The following is an 8,511-nucleotide window of genomic DNA, read 5'->3' as shown; positions in this document are numbered from 1 at the left end:
TCACTCTGTAGACCAGGCTGGCCTCGAACTCAGAAATCCACCTGCCTCCCAAGTGCTAGGATTAAAGGCGTGCTGCCACCACCTCTTGGCCAACACACAGCTTGAGATTCTCTGTGATGGACCATTGGATTTGGACTACAATTTTGGAGCTTGTTAGGGTGACCAGTAGGTACATAGTTGAAAGGAATAGTTCTTCCCTCTACATTTCTATAAGTAGCAAGTAGCTTAGTAATGGGTTGGTAGATACAGTTTGGAGAACTGATTTTTAAATTCTAAAAATGAACTGTTTCACATCCCAAGAAATGTAAAAAAATTTAAAGGATTATAAAGATATAGTTACACTCATGGTACCATCTATGGAAATATCATATAGTGAAAAGATTCTAAACATGGAAAATAGGATGACAAACTCTGATTATGTACATTTAGAATAAAAAACTATGGTTTAATAGTTTTTTTTTTATAAACTATATACACTGATATTTTGTTAGGGCAACAGGTAAGATCACTTGAAGTCAGTATATAGACACAAAAATGACTCAATATTTTCTCAAAAGATATGTTACTCAGATATATTTCTCTATATTTCAATAGTAATTATATTCTTATATGAAAAAATATGCTGCCCTCATGCCCAGCTTGAGATGTACTGATTCCTATCATGCATCATCTCTGTGGTGTCACACTTAATAGGGCATTATGATAACATCTCTGACTTATTGTTGTGAGGCTCAATTTCCTCAGCTTATACATATCATTATTCTTTCTATAGCCAAGAAGACTTTTCTTGAATAGAATTCAGGGTCAAGGTAAGCACAGTCTATTTTCATTTTGGCTACCTGCAGTTAATTTTCTACAGGTGGTCTGAAGACCAAGATATGTCTACATTGCAAACTGTCATTTGTTTTGTGAGACTAGGAGGGAGTGGAAGCTGACCAGCTATCCTAGTAGTATAATGAAGACACGGTATCTGCTAAGTATTGTAAATTCTTCAAATTCTTTAAATCAACTCAATGTGAACATTAGTCTCTGAACAATATCCTAAATCACTTGTTTCAATTATGACTCACAGGCATTTCATAGTCTCATAGTTCAGAAAATCCCACCCCCTCTCTCTCACACACACACATACACACACATGCAATACAGCATACACATACTAACACATACACACAAACACAAACACACACACACACACACACACACACACAATTATACAGAACATTGTAAACATAAGAAAATGGGGATGATTATCAAGAGCTAATGCCACGGCATTTCTGCCTTCCAGAGGAGCCCAAGATAAAGAGGAGAAGAAGGTCATGGCCCTGGAAAAGAAAAGCCACTCACACTTGTGACAAGGCAGGCTGTGACAAAATCTATAAGAAGAGTTCTTACCTTCAGGCACACCTTTGAATTCATAGAGGTGAGAAACCTTACCACTGTGACAGGGAAGGCTGTGGGTGGAATTTGCCCATTCAGATAAACTGACCAGACACTACCACAGATCCACAGTGCTCTACTGGCTCTTTCAGTGCCAGAAGTGATATAGTACCTTTACCAGGTCTGACCAGCTTGCCTTACACATGAAGAGCACTTTTAAATCCCTCATAGTGGATATGACTCAAACTACTAGGAGGGAGTTCAGTAATTTTTTTTAACCTTTCACACTGTCTTCCCATGAGGAGAAGAACCCAGCTGGCAAGCACTACAATCATGGTCCAAGTTCCCGGCAAGTCATCATGTGAAGGGATAATCAGGAGAAAGGAAGAGTTCAAGAGACATAATCAAGTGTGCCTTTAAGCAGAACAAATGTGTTTTCCTATAGAGTTTCTTGCTTAATGAGTATGTAACATGAATTTAAGCAAACTTCTATTTTGTACATCTGTACACTACAAAGTAAAAAAGAAAATGAACATTTTGTGAAGTGTGCATTTTGCATACTCAAGGTGAGAAATAAGTTTAAATAAACCTATAATATTTTATCTGAAGATAAAATTGGGATTATTGGATTCTTTCTAGGTTATTCTGAGCATTCTCTCTCTCTCTCTCTCTCTCTCTCTCTCTCTCTCTCTCTCTTGATCACTTTCTGTCTCTCTCCATCTGATAGGTGCCTGGGGCCCGTTATTTCGGTAGTATAGTATCTAAATAATTGTGTTAACACAGTGAGGCAGGAGATAACTCACAGGTAGAGTACAGTAACTGACAAAAATAAAGATGACTGTGATGGACAATTTTATTTCAATTTGACACAAACTAAAGTCACCAGAGAGGAGGAAACAACAATTAAGAAAATAATTCCATAAGACTGGGCTTGTAGAAAAGCCTAGGGGCGGTCTTTACATTTGTTATGAATAAGGAATATATCAGCCAATCATGGGCCATTGTTACTGGATTCTAAGAGAAAGCAGTTTGAGCAAGGCATGAGAAGCAGGTGAGTAAGCAGCACTCTACCAAGACCACAGCATTAGCTCATCCTCCAAGGTCATGCCCTGTTTGAGTTCCTGTCCTTATTTCCTTCAATAATGCACAACAATTCAAAAGTAAAGGGCAAGATAATTATTTCCTCCAAAACTCACTTTTGGTACTGGTATTTCATCGCACCAAAAGTAACACTACAGCAATAATAAAGGAAATAATAATTAATATTCTCTAATAAAATAAAATACTGTGTGATCTACTTATTAAGCATATAGACATACTAGAAAACAAATTAAAGTACCTTTCACATAGAAGAGAAAATTCACAACTACAGACTTTTCTCAGGAGAATGGTAGAGGTCTTGGACAGAATCAACAAGATAGATTAACCCCTAGCCAAACTAACTAAAGGGCCAAGAGGCAGTATCCAAACTAAAAAAATCAGAAATGAAAAGGGGGAGACCTAATAACAGAAATGGAGGAAATTCAAAAAATCATCAGATCCTACTACAAAAGCCTCTATGGAACAAAACTGGAAATTGTAGATAAAATGGATAGATTCTAGAAAGATATCACATAACAAAGTTAAATCAACAGCAGGTAAACTATCTAAACAGGTCATAAGGAAATAGAAGTCACTAAAAGCCTCTCAACCAAAAGGAGCCCAGAGCCAGATGAATTTACTGTAGAATTCTACCAAACCTTCAAAGAAGCCCTGATACCAATATTCCTCAAACTATCCCATAAATTAGAAACAGAAGGAACACTAGCTAATTCATTCTATGAAGCCACAATTACTCTGATAACTGTACAACACAAAGACCCAAGCAAAACTGAGAACTTCAAACCAATCTCACTTACGAATATTGATGCAAAAATATTTAATAAAAATCTTATAAACTGAATCCATGAACACATCAAAATCATCATTTACCACGATCGAGTAGGCTTCATCCCAGGGATGCGAGGTTGGTTCAGTATAATAAAAGCCTTTATTTTTGTTGAGGTTAATGCTATCTAGAAGCCACTGGTATGCATCATTAAAGGTGTAAGAATAGTCAAGTCAAAAAGCATACTGCTTTTAGGGTAACAAATCTTTAAACAATAAAAAAGCACACAAACAAATAAGGATAAAATCCCTACAAGAAATTAAACACACATTTGTAGCAACAGATTGTGGTTCAGGCTTCTGGTCTCATTACAAAGGCAGACAGGTAAATTTCTCTGAGTTCAAAGTCTACTTGTACTACATATAAATTTTTATGCTCACTGTGGGGGAATGGGGTAGACAACAAAGATTCATGTCTAAAAAAAGAAAGAAATTCCTCAGAAACACAGAGTGTTGAAGAAACATTATATAAATAAAACTAATACTCCAAATTATAAAATTCAAGTTCAATAACATTTCAAACAGTTTTGAATGATTTTGGAGGGATATGGAAGTTGTAGATGACCATCTGAATGGAAAGCATCAGGGGACTTAGGCATTCCCTGTCATTCCTTGTGTTATGTGAACACTCATGAAAATAGACCTCAGTGAACACTTAAGTGTTTTGCCATTTGCTATATGTTTTATGTAACTAATCAAAAGCACAAAATAATGAGAGCACTTCTAAAATAACATTTTTTTAAAAAGCATGGTAAGAAACCTTTACATGCCACTTACTTCAGCTAAAAGATTTTGTCATTATTGATTTTGTTTTCTCTAAACACAGAAATTATTACACCGTGTTTCCTCAAATGAAAGAAATCTTTCACTTCACACGGTGGCATTCAACTCAGAATTTGCCTAGAGAAGGCCTTTCTCTCTATGTCTGAGATCAAAGTTCATCTCTAACATGGCTTGACTGACAAGGACTAGATGAACTGCTCAAAATGAGGTGTCAATTTCAGCTCAGGTGGCTGTAAATGCTCTAGATCTTAAGAAGGGCATATCTTAAGCTTCAGATAAAGTGAGACAGTGAGTGCATGGATGCTCCTGATACCAGCAAAGATTTTGTCTACACACAGCATGTACGTCCCTGATGCCCAGTGTGATCATGTAGAATTTAGTATTGGGAGACTGAAAATGATCAAAACCAAGTAAGGGCTTTTGTTCTGGGGAAGATTTCCTAATAAAGAGAGAGGGTCTAAGGTCCAACTGAGTATGCAAACTTTGTAATCAGAATGTGATTAATGAATTCTAGAAAGTACTTTATGCCTAGAATTATTTGGACTAACTTTTAGAAAATAAATATTATTGAAGCATGAATTAAAATCATGAAAAAAGTGATTAATCCTGAAATAAAGAAAAAGAACAAATCATGAAAATGACTTACAATATGTGTAAATATAGCTTGAATGAGTTTATGCTCTCCTGATGCTAGGTCAAGTCAGATCCTCCTACACTGTAATGAAAACATTTATATATACTGGACTCTGAGGAGCCAGGTCAGTCTCCAAAGCTCGTACACTATATGATTCCCACCACAACCCTGGAATCTCAGACAAGTACAGTGTCTGTGAATCAGGAATAAGGTACATACTAAAAGTCAGAAGAATAGAAGACAAGGGAGTTGGAGTTTATTACTGCACAAAAAACATAAAAAAATTTCCCACAATGATATAGATCAGAGCCTAACAACCCTAGTGGGTGTAAGCAGGTTGCCATGTATATTACATATATTTATACTTGTACTATGGAAAATTTTTTACTACTTTGTCATTTATTCAAAGATTATATTCTATTCTACCAATATATATCATTGTAGAAAAACACCCATGGTTTTAGTGGGGCTTCTCTGTGAGCAGAGAAGACTCCTACAATATCCAAATGGATATTGTGCACATTCCTATGTGGTAAAAGATGCTTTTGGTGACAATCATTGGTTTTATTTATATTTTGGTGAAAAGAGGAATGGGCATCAAGAGTTGCATTTTAAAAATAAAACAATATCTAAAAGTTGTAGAGCATAGATTTTCCCCTCTATCACAGGCAGGATTCAGATTATCTTGAGATTTTCATTCAAGAATGATGAGGATTTAAATATTGTGGACAGGTTGTAGAATTCAATAAATAAAGGTAATATATTATCAGTTAAAATCAGTTAACTTATTATTTGAATTGACAATGAGGTCAAGAATAATGATTTATTTTTATTTAACCATATAAAGGAAAATAAGCCATATATGATTTTTAGACAGAAGTGAGACATGTCTAGGTGATGATGTATTCTACTACCACTTTCATCAAAAGGTAGCACATCAAGGATTAATATTTCTAACAAACTCCACTGATGCTCCAGAGCAAGAAGTAATGAAGTTAGTTTCTTCCTGAACACCTCATTCCCACTGAGTAGCTTTCACAGTGCTGGAAACTGCTGTGCCACTGCTGGAGGGGAAAAATATTCTCACACAGTTGTGAACCCCAAATACTGTAATTGCTGACCTGGGAAGTCATGCCCATTGGTGCAATAGTGGAATGTAGGCTATGAAAGCATCTACTCCTGTTCTGCCATATCCACAAGAGTTATTTACTGTTAAGAGGATCAATTAAATTTACTCATGTTTGTGTTGGAAAACATGGCATTTCAATATGAATATAAAGTAAAGAAATATTTATAGTAGAGACATATTATAGTAAAGAAACTTTTCCTCCTGCTTGGATATACTTTGAATTTTTTTTATATTTTAATATTTCTATTGTAAAAACATTTTTATACAATAGACACTGGTTATGTTTTCTATGCTCCCAATGCCTCTAATATCCTATCTATCTCCCCACATGACCAAGTTCATGCCCTTCTTTTGGGAAAAACAAACAAACAAAAAACAGCCAATAACAACAAAGAAACAAAAGAGCAGAATTAAAAACCTAACAGCAATCATAACAAAAATTCTTTAAGAAAAACAACAAAAAACATGAATTTAAAAAACAAATCCAAAGTGACCTAAGAAACGTATCCACATAAGAACAAACCCATAAAAACATAAAATCTAAGATCATAATACATAAGCAAAAGACCAGTAATATAACAAATTTTTAAACAAAACTACATGAGGCAAAATGCTTGTGAAAACACCACTGAGTTCATTTTTGCTTGTATGGGAATGGGGCCTATCCTTAAGTGTGCTTTATATACCAGACTGGAGCCCAGCCTCTTGGTGGGTAGGGTTCCTTTGTCCCTGTTCCTGCTGGCACAAACCCCTCTGAGATTCTCTGGAGTTGATGTTGTGTTCCACTCACCCGTGATCTCAAGGTTCTGCTGTGTGGAGAGTCCTCTGTAGTGCTCAGTGGCCTCCACTGGGGTTCAGAAGAGAGATGATGGGGTGGCCCCAAACAGACAGGAACCCAGCCTCTGCATGTCTTTTCTTAGGTATCTGCTTCAGTGACCCTAAAATCATGTGGAGAGTCCTCTAGGGGCCTTGGGGGTGTCCGCAGAATCCACTGCCCTAGGCGACCTGGTGTTGGCGCCAACCAGAAGGGACTAGTGCCCTTGGTCAAGCCAGATTTCTGCTTCCCTAATACTGATTATATGGTCAAATTTAGAGGAGATACCATGAGGTGCTGAGAAGAAGGCATATCCTTTTGTTTTAGGATTAAATTTCTGTGTACATCTGCTAAATCCACTTGTTTCATAGCTTCGGTTAGCATCCATGTGTCTCTGTTTAGTTTCGGTTTCCAGGATCTGTCCATTAGTGAGAGTGCAGTGTTGAAGTCTCCCACTATTATTGAGTGAGATGCAAAGTGTGATTTGAGCTTTACTAAAGTTTCTTTAATGAATGTGGCTGCCCTTGCATTTGGCACAAAGATATTTAGAATTGAGAGTTCATCTTGGTAAATTTTACCTTTGATGAGTATGAAGTGCCCCTCCTTGCCTTTTTTGATAACTTTGGGTTGGAAGACAATTTTATTTGATATTAGAATGGCTACTCCAGTTTGTTTTTTCNGACCATTTGCTTGGAAAATTGTTTTCCAGCCATTTACTCTGAGGTAGTGTCTGTCTGTGTCCCTTAAGTGAGTTTCCTATAAGCAGCAAAATGTGGGGTCTTGTTTGTGTAGCCAGACTGTTAGTCTATGTCTTTTTAATGGGGAATTGAGTTCATTGATATTAAGAGAAATCAAAGAAAAGTAATTTTTGCTTCCTGTCATTTTTGTTGTTAAAGTTGGGATTTTGTTCTTGTTGTTGTCTTCTTTTGGTTTTATTGAGGGATTACTTTCTTGCTTTTTCTAGAGTGTAGTTTCTATCTTAGTGTTGGTGTTTTCCCTTTACTACCCTTAGAAGGGCTGGATAAGTGGAAAGATATTGTGTGGATTTGGTATTGTCACAGAATACTTTGGTTTCTCCATCTATGGTAATTGAGAGTTTAGCTGGGTATAGTAGCCTGGGCTGGCATTTGGCTTTCATTGTCTCTGGTGAGAAGTCTAGAGTAATTCTAATAGACCTCCCTTTATGTGTTACTTGACCTTTTTCTCTTACTGCTTTTAATATTCTGTCTTTATTTGGTGCATTTGTTGTTCTGATTATTATATTTGGGAGGAATTTCTTTTCAGGTCCAGTCTATTTGGAGTTCTGTAGGCTTCTTGTATGTTCATGAGCATCTCTTTCTTTAGGTGTGGGAAGTTTTCTTCTATAATTTTGTTGAAGATATTTGCTGGCCCCTTAAGTTGAAAATCTTCATTCTCATCTACTCCTATTATCCTTAGGTTTGGTCTTCTCATTGTGTCCTGGATTTCCTGGATGTTTTGAGTTAGGATCTTTTGGCATTTTCTTTGATTGTTGTGCCCATGTTCTCCATGGAATCTTCTGCAGCTGAGATTCTCTCTTCCATCTTTTATATTCTGTTGCTGATCCTCTAGCCAGAGCAATTGGACAACAAAAGGAGAACAAGGGGATACAAATTGGTAAGGAAGAAGTCAAAATATCACTCTTTGCAGATGATATGATAGTAAATATAAGTGACACTAAAAATTCCACCAGAGAACTCTTAAACCTGATAAACAGTAGCTGGATATAAAATTAACTCAAACAAGTCAGTGGCTTTAGGATGAGAAAGAAATTAGGGAAACAAAACCCTTCACAATAGTCACAAAAATATAAAATACCTTGGTGTG

This window comes from Mus pahari, unplaced genomic scaffold (assembly GCF_900095145.1).
Source record: "Mus pahari unplaced genomic scaffold, PAHARI_EIJ_v1.1 scaffold_8542_1, whole genome shotgun sequence".
NCBI classification, from domain to species: Eukaryota; Metazoa; Chordata; class Mammalia; order Rodentia; family Muridae; genus Mus; species Mus pahari.
Note: the sequence above shows the minus strand (reverse complement) of the source record.